Source organism: Bufo bufo, chromosome 2 (assembly GCF_905171765.1).
Source record: "Bufo bufo chromosome 2, aBufBuf1.1, whole genome shotgun sequence".
Taxonomy (NCBI): Eukaryota; Metazoa; Chordata; class Amphibia; order Anura; family Bufonidae; genus Bufo; species Bufo bufo.
Window position 1 is genome coordinate 282,022,730 of NC_053390.1, and position 16,695 is coordinate 282,039,424.

Consider the following 16,695-nt stretch of genomic DNA (forward strand, 5'->3'; position numbering starts at 1 on the left):
ATAATGATGCAGATATCCCTACACTTTCACTCATATCTGAATAAGGACTTAGAATGGGTGCAACCTTAGATTGATAGGATTGGACACTTCCAATTGGCATCATAGGGGCAATTACTGCAGGTACATTTTTAACTGATGGGACATACAATTGGGAAGGGTTATTTGCAGACATCACTGGATATAATCCAGTGTTGGGAATTATGATAGGAATTGTGTCCTGTCTTTGAGATCCACAAACAACACACATGTTACTCGTCTCAGCATTTCTGTGCCTGCACACACACTCCCATCCCCCATAAGGAGGGGGTTGATGTTCTAAGGAAAGAGTTTTGGGGGAGGGGGAAGGGATAGAGGGAGCAGAAGGCACAGTGGGTGGTGCTGATAACAGCATTCCAGAACATGGTGTAGAGGAGGGGTTGACAGAAAAAGCAATAGTATTGTTTGATGGACCACAAGACCCAGGATTACTTTTTAAAGTTACAACAGATGTGGTGGGGGAAGGGATACCACATGGCAAACTCTCCTGTTCTTTGTTCCCTACCACACCCAAATCCTCCATTTTACTATACCAATATTGTCCATTCTTCTCAATTTCTTTCAACTTTCCATCAGTCACATCTGCAGACAACTTCCACCATAACTTTAATTTAATCTATCTCCTTTTACACAAAACTGCATATTTCCGGATAATACCGGAAATCGCTGCTACTTAGTATGACAGAATGCTTTCAACTTTTATTCCTAACTGAAACTTTTCCTTTCTTTCTTGCATCAACTGAGCTGCTGTTAACATTTCTTCACTCTGTCCTGCAACATTAGAATTTCCCATTATTGTAGTTACACAAAGATCAAACAATTGCTACTTATTATCGAGCCCGCTAACTTAAGCGTAGTTGCACAAAGATCAAAAGGTATCCGATTACTATAAGTAATCGCTATCGAACCCACAAACTCAAGCGCAGTTGCACAAAGATCAAACGATAATAATAGTATTGAGCCCACAATCTCTCTTGATGAAGACCCCTAGTCAATTCACCGGGATACAAAATCTTAATAACTTCCAATTGCCTATGACAATTGGTGTTAACCCTTTCCTCAAGATTCTCGTCAGAACTTGGCTGGGATCCAATTCTACGTCACAGGATATCCGACTCAGCTGTCTAACAATTTCCGTTTAGTTCCAGCATGTTCTACCACACAAAGAAGGAATATTTCAACAGGTTCTTTCTAACGGACAGATCAGCTATAATTTGAACCCTTCTATCGCGATAACACCAATTCAACTCTTGAGAACCCACAAAAGCGGAAGTTTCAGAGGAGATTCGTAAGAAATAAAGCTTTCTTACCTTGCCGCCATGTGATCTCGTCTGATGGTTCAGTTTAAGTCGCTCTCGTGGCGTTTGAATCGGAAGTTACGCTAGCTGTCTGCCTCACGTTGGGCGCCATTTGTTAGCGCAATTCATGCGCTTCTCCTTCTTCTTTGTGTGGTGCCAAATCAATTAGAAGAATAAGTATGTGTACACCATACTGCTTTATAATGAGACCAGACACACTAGGTGGTTTCATGAAAGCATCTTCTCATCTTCCCTGAGCCATGGTAGAAGAGCCCCTTTATTCACAGTACATTGACTTAAATAGCAGACATGACATCACAAAAGGGGTGTTCCTTAAGAAGAGACTATTGGCTCCTTAACCTGATAGGAGTGGTTTCTGCAACTTCAACTCTGAGTTCATAGGTAGATTTGAAAACTGTAATGTAATCCCCTCTTTCCCCTCCCTTATTGACCTTCTCATACATATGGTTTGCAGCCATCTAGTGGATAGAAATGTGTACTACAGAATGTTCGCATTATATATGCATAGAATAATAAATCCATCTCTCACATAGTTGCCAGTATTTTCCATTATGGAGCACTCATTAGTACAGCCTTTATCTCCCGCCCCTCCCCCACTTGTGTTAGGAAGGCAAAAAAAATTAAAAAACTCACCTCATCCATTTGATGGCGCCGCTGTGAAAACTCGCTGCTCACTGGAAGCTCAGGACAGGACCTGTGAGACATCATCACACAGGTCCTTCACACCGGCGCGATCAAATGGAGGAGGCACATGCTTTTTTTTTTGCACAGAGAAGAGAAGAGGGCATTACTATTAATGGGGGCACTAATGGGGGGCATTATCCATTCAGAGGGGCACTAATGGAGGCATTCATGTTACTGGGGGGCACTATTAATACTGGGAGCCACATTACGACATAACGACTTAACACCCCGTGTTAAACCATACCCCTTTTGGTGTGTGGCTTAACTTGGCCAGTATTTTTTGTTGGGAAAGGTGGCAACCCTAGCAGAAGGTGAGTATTCAATTTGAAAGCCCTAAGGAGGCCTCACTCCGTAAGGACTGTTCACACTACAGCATCACAGTGATATACTTTTTAAGCCACAGAGGCCCGTGATTGGCCAGCCACTGGGGCCAGAAGAGGCCGGGAATGGAGCAGCGGCAGGACCGCGGACAGGTGAGTGGGGTATTTTTTATATTTAGGGTGACAGGGAAGGCACCCAGGCATACCTCCCAACCATCCTGGATGCAGCAGGACAGTCCCAGATTTTGGCGGCTGTCTCACTCTCAGCTGTCTCTGCGACAGTTGGTTGTTATAATGAAGCAGAGATCTGTCCGCTCCTTGCTTCACCAGCTGAAACGTAAAGGGGTTATTCACTTTTTACTTACTGGTGATCTATCCGTTGGATAGGTGTTTAGCATCTCATCAATGCGGGCCGACACCTGGGACCCCCACTAATCACCTGTTTCAGAAGGCCCTTCTCACAGCTTCCCGCAGGCCAGTGATGTCACAACTGTAGGTCACGTGGCCTGGGCGCAGCTCAGCCCCATAGAAGTGAATGGGATGGCATCTTGTAATTACACTTGCACACCGATACAGCAGGTAAACAATGAAGGGAAGGCAGTGCATGCATGGGGTGTGGCCTTCTTTTTATACGCTGATCGGTGGGGGTGCCGGGTGTCAGACCCCGCCAATCTGATATTGATGACCTATCCTGATGATAGATCATCAATATTAAAATCACAGAAAATCCTCTTTAAGATCAATCACCCCAATTTTTGGACCATTATCTACAGTAATACCTGTGTAGTACTACAGGTATGGAGTCCAGATCACCATTTTATATTTTCCCATTGCCCCCCATTCCCGTTGTCAGAGCTGCGTGAAATATTGTCAGGACTGCTGTGCATGAGTCCTCTCTGTTATGTTAGAACAGCGCAGCAAGTCCAGACTGTGCATTGCACTGCAGCTTGGGTGGGTATCTCTACTATCGAGAGTTAGGGCCAGGAGCAGGGTTTTATAGGTGGTGACCCATTTCCTTCCCTTGCGGTGAGGCCTAGTGTCTTTCCCCTCCCTTCTTGATTGTCTTTTGGTGTTCTCCCCTACTACATCTGTGACATATCGGACCTCAGATCAGACCATTATTAACCCATATCGGACCTCAGATCAGACCTTTATTAACCCCTATCACACCTCAGATGAATAAAATAAAAAACTTCTCACCTCTCCTGTGCCGCGGCTCCTCTTCATCACCGTGTCCGGCGTCTCGCTCCCCTGTCTTCTCTGGCCCGCACTGCACTGTCACCAGGGAGGGTGAGTATTCGAGGCGATTGCTGCGCTTCTTCCCCGCTCCCAGCCCCCGGTGCATACTAGTGCGCGCTTCCATATTCGCTTTTTATGCATTATCGGCATATCGGCAAGGTTAGATGCCGATACTGATAATGTACAAAATTCTGAATATTGGTACTTCCGATAATCGGTCGATCCCTAGTCCAAGCGCTGGGATCCTGAACTGGGATCTCCGAGTGCCCTGTGTGAATGGATCGGTAATGGGCATGAATGACCACCAGTGATCATAAGTTATGGTTCTGGGCCAACACCTATAATGTTGAATTGAGATTGTGAGCTCCAATGGAGACAGGGACCGATGTGAGTTGTGACAGTCTGTGTACATCGTTGCGGAATATGTTGGTGCTAGATACACAGCAATACAATAATAATAATGGTGTGGTCTTCCTGTATGGTATGCCTTTGTGTTTCCAACGTGTTTGGTCCACTGCTGTTCTGTTACATCCAGCAGACCGCTGCATTTACCTGAACGATATTTAGCACATCTCCTACTTGGGAAACTTCAAGGAAAGGAAGATATTGATGAAACCCCATCTTCATCTCAATCTGCATATGATGAAGAGAAGCCAGCATGTGCCATTTTCTGTGCTTAGTACAGATCCTCTCGATACACGTCTGACTGGCTCGGAGCACAGACAGCTTGAGTGGGAGGAATTCTAGGCTATATTTAGGATGTCAACAGTTTACACCTCCGAGAGCTTTCTTCAGAGAAAACATTATCCTCTCCTCTTTCCTGCAGAATATTGTGTCTGCCACTTTAACAAGACTGTAAAGTCAGTGATAGATTTCCTATGTATTCTCTTTGATTTGTTATGCTGTAACCTCCATTTATTATTAAAGGGAATGTCCCACAAATTTTTTTTAGTATAGCCGGCGAGTTATTCACAGAAATCTATGAGTATAGCGCCACCTGCTGTTTGCTCTTTTTCAAAAATTTTGGTCCAGCTCAATGAGATGGAAGCACATGCTCAGTTCCATCTTTCAACGGCCACCAGCTGCAGCAGAAAGTTCACACCCCCTGAGAAAGGACAAACCCCCTGAGCTGCCAGCTTGAAATAAATCTAGCAGAGCAATTGGAGCCATGAATGGGGAATGTCATGTACTATATGATATCCAGTTTTCATTTTTTACATTATTAATGGGATAAAACCTTTAAACTAGATCTTGTTGAGAAAAAAACATTCAGGCTGGGTTTCCAAAGGGCAGCTGCGGTGCGGTTGCTGAAACCCCGCACTCTCACTCCAGTAGTGGGGTGGCGTGCAAAAACTCAAGCAACAGTGCAAAAGTGTCATTTTTAAAGCTGTGCCAAATTTATATCAAACAACATAAACTTAGCACAAATTACACCAACGCAGACTCAAAGGATAACTACTAGAGACAAAGGAGTGACAGGCTGCAAATGTCAGATCACAAAGGAGTGCTACTCGTGTCAGGAGACCGTAAAGAGACACAATAAAGGGAAGCTGTCATCAACTTTACGATGGCAGCACAGTAGTGAGAGCCATGCTAATTTCAGAGGGGTGTCACTCAAGCAGTTGCACATCTTGGCATGTTATTAGTGAGGCTATTAACCCTTTCTGACCAGTGCCATACATGTACAGTGTTGGTTGGTGTAACGGATCTCCTGGCACCCCGACCTCCGTTGATGGATGCTCCTAGTGCTTCCCGAGGGCTCCAAGCACTCCACTTGACACCGTAAGCACTGCCAACCCCACGAACCACCTAGGGTGGCCAGACATCCGATTTTAGGCCGGACAGTCCGGTTTTCAGGCTCCCTGTCCTCCGTCCGGCGCAGTGCCTGGACGGACACAGGGATGTTCTCCTTTTCAGTAGCTCACGTCTCAGACAGCAGCACTGTGCTGTCTGAGCGTAAGCTGCAGCAACTGACCGAGGCTTCTCTCACCCCCAGTCAGTCACTAGAGCTGCAGATATGGCTCCCTGTGGATGACTGAGGGGAAGAGAAGCACCCCGGCTGCCCCCGCTCACCTTCCATTCACAAACTTCTTCCCTCTCCTCCCCCGTGTTTTTTCCCCAGCCGATGGTGGGGGCGTGGCTTCACTGGCAAGGGGCGTGGCTTTGTGGTTTGGAGGCGTGGTTTGGGTCATTGTGGAAGTGGTTTGGGGTGTTGTGGGTGTGGTTTGGGCCCGTCCGGCTTTCTAGGGTGAAGCCAGTGGCCACCCTAGAACCACCGCAGCTTGGTTGGGATCTCGCCGTCTTTTACCCACCCTGGACCTACGGCAAGGGTTCCAGTGGGTAAACCTCTCTTCCTTCAGACAGTGATGCAGGAACAAACTCCTAAAAGAGCTCAGGGATTATAGCCAGGGGAGTATACAGCGTATAGCATTCCACAGTGTATATGCAGCCTTTTTCCCACACACATGAGACAAGGTTTTAAGTTAAGGGTAAAACAGGTGGCTACATGTCAGCCTTTTTATGCAGGTCTTCCAGCAGCGGTGAAAAAACAATCCATGGTGCCCCGATGCGAAACTGATCCATGGGGTCCCCTCCCCGTTGACGCCCCCCCCCCCAACCTGCCTTCACCCCCCCCCCCGCCGCGCGTGCGTGTGTATGTATGTGTGTATATATATACTGTATTTTACTATGAAAAAAAAAAACACAACCGAGGGTGTCAATAGCCGAGTATGTATACACACAATGGTGAGGCTTGATAGAGAGACTACCCAGTGTCCCAATGTAACTGGACAAGCTTTATGCATACAAGAAAAAACAGAGAACTAAAAAAGCTCTTAAATGTCCAATGGTGAAAATATATATAACTTTATTGAATATTCAGTCAGTGAATTATAAAACTGCCATAAAAACAGGGGAAGTAGGGAGCACAGACGCCATCCCAGTTCTACAGTGTCAGCATAAAAAATCACAGATAGATTAAACATTAATAAGATTACATATGAGTCCAAAATATAAGGAGTGGCTGAACTATTGAAATAATATGGACAATGGCCAGAGGATAATCCACACACACATGCAGCCCGTGCACCAGGCGATGGTGTGACCTAACTGGACCTATACCCTATCTATGTGCAGAGTGCCAGACCAAAAGATGAATAGTACAAAAAGGGTGACTCACCAGAATAAATGCGACCTGGATAGCTGGGATGGCGTTACCCCGACGTTTCGGCGTACCTTCGTCAGGGGGTAACGCCATCACTGTGGGACTAGCTATTTATCCACCCTTTAGCCTATCATGTCCGCATGTTTGATTCCCTCCAGCTGAACATGCATTGGCGCACAGTATGCGGCAATCCGGACTCCGAGACCCCGCCCACGGGCGTCAAGCCATGACGCGGCAGACCACATGACCCAGTCACATGACCCATCGAGTCGGCATAGAGACGCCCAGGGGCAGGACACAGAGACCGGCGCCGCAACACTGCGCGCACCACGTCAGCTGGTAGAATCAAGCACAATACATGTATGATGGTGTGAACATGAAGTACAAGATTCCACCAGCTGACGTGGTGCGCGCAGTGTTGCAGCGCCGGTCTCTGTGTCCTGCCCCTGGGCGTCTCTTGAGGGAATCAAACATGCGGACATGATAGGCTAAAGGGTGGATAAATAGCTAGTCCCACAGTGATGGCGTTACCCCCTGACAAAGGTACGCCGAAACGCTCGTCGGGGTAACGCCATCCCAGCTATCCAGGTCGCATTTATTCTGGTCAGTCCCCCTTTTTGTACTATTCATCTTTTGGTCTGGCACTCTGCACATAGATAGGACATAGGTCCAGTTAGGTCACACCATCGCCTGGTGCACGGGCTGCATGTGTGTGTGGATTATCCTCTGGCCATTGTCCATATTATTTCAATAGTTCAGCCACTCCTTATATTTTGGACTCATATGTAATCTTATTAATGTTTAATCTATCTGTGATTTTTTTATGCTGACACTGTAGAACTGGGATGGCGTCTGTGCTCCCTACTTCCCCTGTTTTTATGGCAGTTTTATAATTCACTGACTGAATATTCAATAAAGTTATATATATTTTCACCATTAGACGTTTAAGAGCTTTTTTAGTTCTCTGTTTTTTCTTGTATTTTACTATATACAAGAGGATGATATACGGTATAGCATCTTCTTGTATATAGTGATATAATGGACCACGCTTATGATATAACCTGGGTATCTCTGGTATATTATTATATGTATAGCTGGTATAAGTTATACATCTTAATATACCAGAAGATGTATAACATATACCAGGCCAGCTCACATATAATATACAGAACATACCAAGGCCAGATAGTAACTCTTACCTGAGCTTGCTCTGGCTGAAAGCTGCTGGATCGACCTGCTGAAAGTCTGTGGCAACTGGCAAGGCTGAATGCCGGAGGCTGGCTGGGCTCAGTGTGGGCTAGTCTGGATGGATGAATGAGGCTGCTCCTGGGCCTGGCTCAGGCTGGCAGAAATGTCTGGCAGAGAGAGAGAGAGAACGAGGCGAGGTGGGGTGAGTGACTGTAGTATAGAGTCAGACTACTGGGCAAGTGGGCAGTGGCAGACTAGCAGTGGCTCCCACTGTTCCCAACTTCCTGCCGGACCTGCTGATAACTTTGTGACGTCAAGTAAGCGCGCAGTGTGATCCGGACATGCTGCCTGAGCCGGACCCGCCATCACATCATCCATAACAACAAAAAAGGGGGACTTCTGGCAGTCCGTCCTGGCCTTGCGCTGGACCAGGAGTCTAATAACCGGACGTCTGGCCACCCTAAGAGCAGCAGTGGCAGAGAGACTGAGGCCAGCAGCAGCCATTTCAGTCAGATTAGAGCCAAATCTGAAGAGTGGCTGTAATCTGACTAAAATGGCTGCTGCTGGCCTCAGTGAGTCTCTCTGCCACTGCAGAGAGATCTCATATCAGCCAACTCAGCCCCCGTCAGACCTCAGATCAGCCCAAAGACCCCCACTCAGCCCCCATCAGACCTCAGATCAGCCCAAAGACCCCCATAAGACCCCCAGTCATCCCCCATCAGACCTCAAATCAGCCCAAAGACCCCCAGTCAGCCCCATCAGACCTCAGATCAGCCCAAAGACCCCCAGTCAGTCCCCATTAGACCTCAGATCAGCCCAAAGACCCCCATGATGAGACCCCCACTCAGCCCCATCAGACCTCAGATCAACCCAAAGACCCCCATGATGAGACCCCCACTCAGCCCCCATCAGACCTCAGATCAGTCTGAACTCACCATAAATGTGACTGAGCAATGAAGACCTTTTTTTTCCTCTTCTTCTGGCTTCTTCGCGCTTTCCACTCCTCTCCCTTTATTCCGGCGCCTTCTCCCCGCGTCTCGGCGTCGTTGTGCGCCTGCGCAGGGAAATGTCATGTCCGATGCGGCCGCCCAACAGGAAGTGACGAGGCACGCCGCACTGCCGCGCTACTCAACACCGACCGGGAAGGAGACTCAAGGGATGGTGGGGAGGAGACTCAAGGGAGGGTAGGGCGGGCCACGCGGAAATGCAACACTGGGCGGCTGGCCCCGGGCCAGCCACCCGGGTTATACTGTTTACGGCGCCGCCGCGCTACACAAACACAGGCACAGCACTACTAGTCTGCAGGGCGGGACCAGGGGTCAACAGGCAGCCGGGCCCCCTGGAGTGCCGGGCCCGGTGGCAACCGCGACCCCTGCCACCCCTGTATGTACGCCCCTGTCTTCCAGCAAGGGACACTCCCCCTGGGGACCTTGTGGAAGACTGAGACAGTTTTTACATTAGCCAATAACATGCATTTACAGTATGGAAACACTCCCAGCAATTGTACACAACCCCCCTCTGCCTGTGATACTCACTCACAGGCAGAAAACACACATTTTTCATCAAAACACAGAAAACACCCCAAAGCCGCACATATCCCCAAAAATTATACATCCATGGATAGTTCTGATCTGGGCGAACAACATATCCAGAAATCGCCCAGATCCGAGCAGAGGTTTCCGAATTCCATGCAAGTCACATTTGACAGACCGCAAGCATGGCTTTCCTGCCCAAAACAGTTCCACAGATTTAGCTGTGCGGCCGGTCTACCTTCTCCTTCAAAGTTTTAGTATATGGGCCATAATCCTGAGGCAAAAGGCTGGCAAACAGACCCCTCCAAAACCCAGTAGCGAGGTTATTTCCGCTACAGTTGGGTCTTCAAAGATGGCGCCCACTCACGAGCGTAGTGGGTGCCACAGCCACCAGGTGCCTGTTGTTTTAAACAACAGACACCGATGCATTTAACTCCTCAGATGCCATGGTCAAATGTGGCCACGGCATCTGAGAGCTAAAAAACCCAGGAGCGCACATTGCACAGCTCCCCCTAGCGGCAACTGGGGGAGCTTTTTATTCCCTGTGACCTCTGTCCCCCTGAATGATCCGAAGCTGCCATTGCGAAATTCTCATAGACTTCCATGCTGATCTGATGATCGTATGTTCAAGTTCCCTAGGGGAACTGTTAAAAAGTGAAAAAAGGTTTCTAAAATATATATATATATATATATATATATATATACAGTACAGACCAAAAGTTTGGACACACCTTCTCATTCAAAGAGTTTTCTTTATTTTCATGACTATGAAGGCATCAAAACTATGAATTAACACATGTGGAATTATATACATAACAAACAAGTGTGAAACAACTGAAAATATGTCATATTCTAGGTTCTTCAAAGTAGCCACCTTTTGCTTTGATTACTGCTTTGCACACTCTTGGCATTCTCTTGATGAGCTTCAAGAGGGAGCGCGACTGCTGCCATAGATGGAGAGGAGCCGCCGTGCAGGAGAGGTACAGATATAGCAGGGTTAACACACAAACTTATCGCGTTATCTTGAAACAACAGCCATTGAAAAGCAATTGAAGATGTTTGCTTAAAGCATTTAGAACACGTCTCATAAAGCATGTGTGTTAACTCTACTACTTCTTGTAAGGCCTCATGCACCACGACCGTTGTGTGCATCCGTGGCCGTTGTGCAGTTTTCCTTTTTTTTTCGCGGACCCATTGACTTTCAATGGGTCCGTGGAAAAATCGGAAAATGCACCGTTTTGCAGCCGCATCCGTGATCCGTGTTTCCTGTCCGTCAAAAAAATATGACCTGTCCTATTTTTTTGACGGACAACGGTTCACGGGTTCAAGTCAATGGGTCCGTGAAAAAACACGGATGCACACAAGATTGGCATCCGCGTCCGTGGCCATAGGCTACTTTCACACAGATGGATCCGCAGATCCGTCTGCATAAAAGCTTCGTGAAAACTCAGATCCGACAGTATATTCTAACACAGAGGCGTTCCTATAGTGATGGGGACGCTTCAAGTTAGAATATACTAAGAACTGTGTACATGACTGCCCCCTGCTGCCTGGCAGCACCCGATCTCTTACAGGGGGCTGTGATCCGCACAATTAACCCCTCAGGGTTGATTTGTGCGTATCATAGCCCCCTGTAAGAGATCATATGCTGCCAGGCAGGAGGGGGCACACCCCCCTCCCTCCCCAGTTTTAAATTCATTGGTGGCCAGTGGGCCCCCCTCCCTCTCTTGTATTTAACACATTGGTGGCCAGTGCGGCCGGCCCCCCCTCCCTCCCCTGTAGTTAACACATTGGTGGCCAGTGCGGCCGGCCCCCCCTCCCTCCCCTGTAGTTAACACATTGGTGGCACAGACCTTTTATTAGGAGGAGCGCCCGGCCGGTCACAGACATCGCAGCTCGCAGATAAGTATAATGCTTCTAAAAATTGCTAAGTAACCATGGCAACCAGGACTGCAGTAGCGTCCTGGTTGCCATGGTTACCGATCAGAGCCCCAGCGATTAAACTGGGACTCCGATCGGTACTGTCCGCTGCCACCAATGATAGGGGGGGGATTTTAATTAGGAGGGAGGGGGGGGCCAACTGGCCACCAATAAATCTACAGTACTACAGGGGAGGGAGGGGGGGCCGGCCGCACTGGCCACCAATGTGTTAACTACAGGGGAGGGAGGGGGGGCCGGCCGCACTGGCCACCAATGTGTTAACTACAGGGGAGGGAGGGGGGGCCGGCCACACTGGCCACCAATGTGTTAAATACAAGAGAGGGAGGGGGGTCCGCACTGGCCACCAATGAGTTAAATACAGGGGAGGGAGGGGGGCCGCACTGGCCACCAATGAGTTAAATACAGGGGGGGGGCAGCACTGGCCACCAATGAGTTAAATACAGGGGGGGAGGGGGGGTCTGCACCCTGCTGCCTGGCAGCACCTGCCAGGCAGCAGGGGGCAGTCATGTACACAGTTCTTTTAGTATATTCTAACCTGAAGCGTCCCCATCACCAAGGGAACGCCTCTGTGTTAGAATATACTGTCGGATCTGAGTTTCACGATCTAACTCAAATCCGATGGTATATTCTAACATAAAGGCGTTCCCATGGTGATGGGGACGCTTCAAGTTAAAATATACCATCGGATTGGAGAAAACTCTGATGCGATGGTATAAAAGGGACTCCTGACTTTACATTGAAAGTCAATGGGGGACGGATCCGTTTGCAATTGCACCATATTGTGTCAACGTCAAACGGATCCGTCCCCAATGACTTGCATTGTAATTCAGGACGGATCCGTTTGGCTCCGCACGGCCAGGCGGACACCTAAACGACTTTTTTTTCATGTCTGTGGAGCCTCCAAAAATCAAGGAAGACCCACGGACGAAAAAACGGTCACGGATCACGGACCTACGGACCCCTTTTTTGCGGCCCTTAAAAAAAACGGTCGTGTGCATGAGGCCTAAGAGAAGTTTTTTATTTTATTCTGATCTGAGGTCTGATGGTTCTTGCAAGGAACTCTGGGGGGGTTTGACATTGAGGGCTGATGGGGGTCTGAAATAAAGGGCTGATCTGAGGTCTGATGGGGGTCTGAAATAAAGGGCTTATCTGAGGTCTGATGGTGGTCTCACACTGAGGGCTGATCTTAGGTCTGATGAGGGTCTGAAATAAAAGGCTGATCTGAGGTCTGATAAGGGTCTCACATTGAGGGTTGATATGAGGTCTGATGGGGGTCTGAAATAATGGACTGATATAAGGTCTGATGGGGTCTGACATTGAGGGCTGATGGGGTTCTGACATGGAGGGCTGATATGGGGGTCTGATGTGATGTCCTGATATGGGGGTCTGATGAAAAATATTGTTTTCTTATTTTACTCCTCTAAAACCTGGGGTGCGTCTTATAAAGGGAAAAATATGGTAAATTAACAATCGAAAAAATAAACATCAGATCACTTTTTCTCAAAATGCCCTTACAATTAAAATATAGCAATCTTTAAAACCTGACCGATAAAAAAAAAAAAAAAAAAAAAATATAGCAATCTTTATCCCATACAGTGACCAATCTAATGGGGAAAAAAAATCGAAATGGCTGATTTGCTGTTTTTTGTTGCTTCACCTCTCAAAAAAAATGTAACAAAAATTGATCAATAAGTCATTTACACCCCAAAATGGTATCAGATGGTCCTGCAAAAAAATTAACTCTCACACTGCTCTGTAGATGTAACAATAAAAAAAAAGTTATGGGGAGGTCAGAATATGGCGGGTCAAAGAATTTTTATTTTTTTTTCCAAAGTTTTTTTAAAGTATTAAAACACAAGAAAAACTATACATATGTGGTATTACAGTAATCATACTGACCTGGAGAATAAAGGGCATGGGTCAGTTTTACCTCATAGGCACCGCTGTTAAAATAAAACCCATACAATTGTATTTTTTTTTCCAATTCCACCCCATTTGGAATTTTTTCCAGCTTCCCACTACATTGTATGCAATATTGAATGGTGCCATTAGAAAGTACAACTTGTCTGGCAAAAATAAGCCCTGATATGACTATGTGAACGGAGAAATAAAAAAGCTATGGTTCTGGGAAGGCAGGGTATAAAAAAACAGAAACACAAAAACGGAAAATTGCCCAGGGTAGAAAGGTTTAATGGTTGTCTGAGGAATGTTCTGCCACCTTGAATGCACTTGGGTACACAAATCAAGATCCTGCTACTAGGAGCCTCTCTTTGCAATTGCTGACCAATGACGTCCCATATGGGAGACAAGTCCGGAGACGCTGCAGGCCATGGTGGCATGTTTAGGCCACGCAGGCCGCTCACAGCATGAGCAACATGCAGCATGGCATTGCCCTATTGAAAAACGGCTTCTGGGCCACTTTGGACAAATGGCCGTACGAGTGGTTCCACGACCAAACCAATGTAACGCTGAGCTGTTAGTGCACCTGAAATCAACACTTAGAGGGCTCAGGCTGCGTTACATTATGCCCTCCCACACCACTATCCCAGGAATAGGACGGGTGTGACATTCTGTTGTGAAAGCCTCTTCATGGCATTGCCCACATGGTCTCCAGACCAATCTCCAGCAATCATTGCATCCGAGCCTGGACACATTGCTTAAGAGGATAGACCCCCATTGCCACGCACAATGACAGTCCTTTGAGAGCAGTAGTGTGAGGTCAATGGATCACCTGTAACTGGACGTCTTCTGATGGTTTGATTAGACACTGTTTGCCACCCTACGCTGTGGATGTGACATCCAATTTCACTTGCAGTACAGAATGGATCACTATGCACCATCCTTCTAATCACACAATCCGTCCATGCAGAGGTTCGCCTCTGTGCACCTCTTGCTGTCATTCCATTTCATCATTGTTCTCCCAACCACCGGAACACGCAACGTTGAACCTTACTGACATTTTGGCCTAAGATTGTAGTGATCTGGTGGAGTGATAAACCAAGGCCTTTCAGTTCAAGGATTCTGTCCCTCTCAGTTTTTGACAAGTGGTGATAACTGGCATATCAATGAAGAAGAGACATCTCACATGACTTGATCTGATTTTTGAGGTTTTATGTGGCTAAAAAACTTGGGGGACATTTATCGGGTCGGCTATGCCAGTTTTGTAGCACAAAAAAGATCCAAGTGATGCACATTTTTGCAACATTTGGTGAGGCCCGCCACTTTTAGAAGTAGAGTGAAAAGTAGATCAGCATTTTCCAATTAGAACACCTATTAAGGGGTTCTCTGAGAATGAATTAAAATGGCCACCAGCAATCGGTCTTGGAATGTGAGCATGCCTCGTGGCTGCCTTCACTTGTATAGCTGCCTGGGGGCTTCACTACCCATTACCTCTGATACTTAGATATACTACAATATTGGTGAGTTTTCCTGTCAGGCTACTCAGCCATGATGGCATGTCATAGGCAGGATCACATCATTACCATCTATTGTAGAGCATCATTACCATATATTATAGAGAGCCCCCCCCCCCCCTCCCCCAGACAGCTGTGCAAGTGGTGGCAATCAGTTCTGCTTACATTCTAGGACAGGTTGCTGGCGGCCATTTTAAATCAATCCCGGAGGACCCCTATATGTCTCATTGAGACTTTTTAAAAAGTCGCATCTCCACCAGAAATTATAAATTCCCACTTTGCTTTTAATCTGGATTTTATGCCCTCCCACGTCACAGATTGGAGCTAGGTGCTTGAAAATTTATTCACCTGCACATCTTAGTGACACCTGCTGCTTCTTCGAGTTCCACAACTTTACACTTTCTTACCAACGTTTTGGTTGGTAAAATCGGGGAATGCCCTGGCACCCACTTATGTGCAAGGTTTACATGTGCGCTTCCTATTTATGGCCTGGGACAGCCCAAATTTGCCAGGACTGTCTCTGAAAATTAGGGACAGCTGGCCACTATGCTTCTGGATTTTCCTTCCTGGTGTTGCAATTTCAATGGATGTCACCCTTTGAAATCCTTATGGGTAGGCCCTTTCCAACTCCTTGGGCAAGTCACCCCCTAGTGGTACAGGAAGGCGACATAGACCAGATTAGGGAAGACTATGTCACAAAATTGATACAGGTACTTAACAAAACTGAGGACAAAGTTGCTTGTAAGTCTCCCTCTTTTCCACAGGAACCCACCCACCCATATAGGGTGGGGGATGAGATGGTGGTCAAAACACTGAAGAAAGGAAGAGCTCAAGGTGATTTCGTATACGGCCCACCTACTACCGTCGTTGCAGTAACCAGAACAGCTGTGCTGACTGAACAATCTCCAATTTGAATCCACGCCACCCGAGTGAAGCTTGTGAGAGAAAGAGAGGAGGCAGGAATGGAGGCAGACAGCCTTGGCCTTGAAGAAGGACAGGAGGTACTAACGGGGGCAGACAGCCCTGACCTCCAACGAGGCCCAGAGGTACTAACGGGGGCAGACAGCCCTGACCTCCAACGAGGCCCAGAGGTACTAACGGAGGCAGACAGCCTTGACCTCGAAGAAGATACAGAAGGGGTACTAACGGAGGCAGACGGCCTTGACCCCCAACGAGATGACGCAGTCGGGAAATTCCTCGAGATGGCTGAAATGTAGTGCCTTGATAATTGCAGTCCCCACCCCAGTAGATGTATGGACGGGGCTCCTACGTTCCCAATCAAATGACACAGATTTGCAGGATCATGATGTTAAATATGGATATGTAAATCCTTATCATGCTTGTTATAACTGTCCTACATATGAGACTCTGCAAAGTAATATGATAGAAATCCAGAAAGTTGTAAAAAGATAGTATCAGAAAAAATATATATATATATGCAATGTAATATTACTAAAACAGTACCATCCCTAGACAAACATGTACCTCTACCAGCAGGATGGGTATTGGCCTGTGGAAATACTAGTCACACATATATACCGGCCAATATTACAGAGGGACCCTGTACAATAGCTAGGTTGACATTAGCAATGATACCACTATTCCCAGCAATGCAGACACGACACACGAGAGACACTTCCCTGCAGCTACCAGAAAATTGTGATTATAATGTGAATCTCCTCTCTAGAGCAGAATACATGAGTTTAGGGGTATCTTTGATAGGAGTACCAGGGTTGGCCATATATAACCACAGGACAATATCAAAACTTGCCTGTCTTATGGTAAAACAGATAAATGTCACTAGTGCAATTCTGCAAGATATGCTGCTGGATATACAATCGTATAAAAAGGGTATCTTGC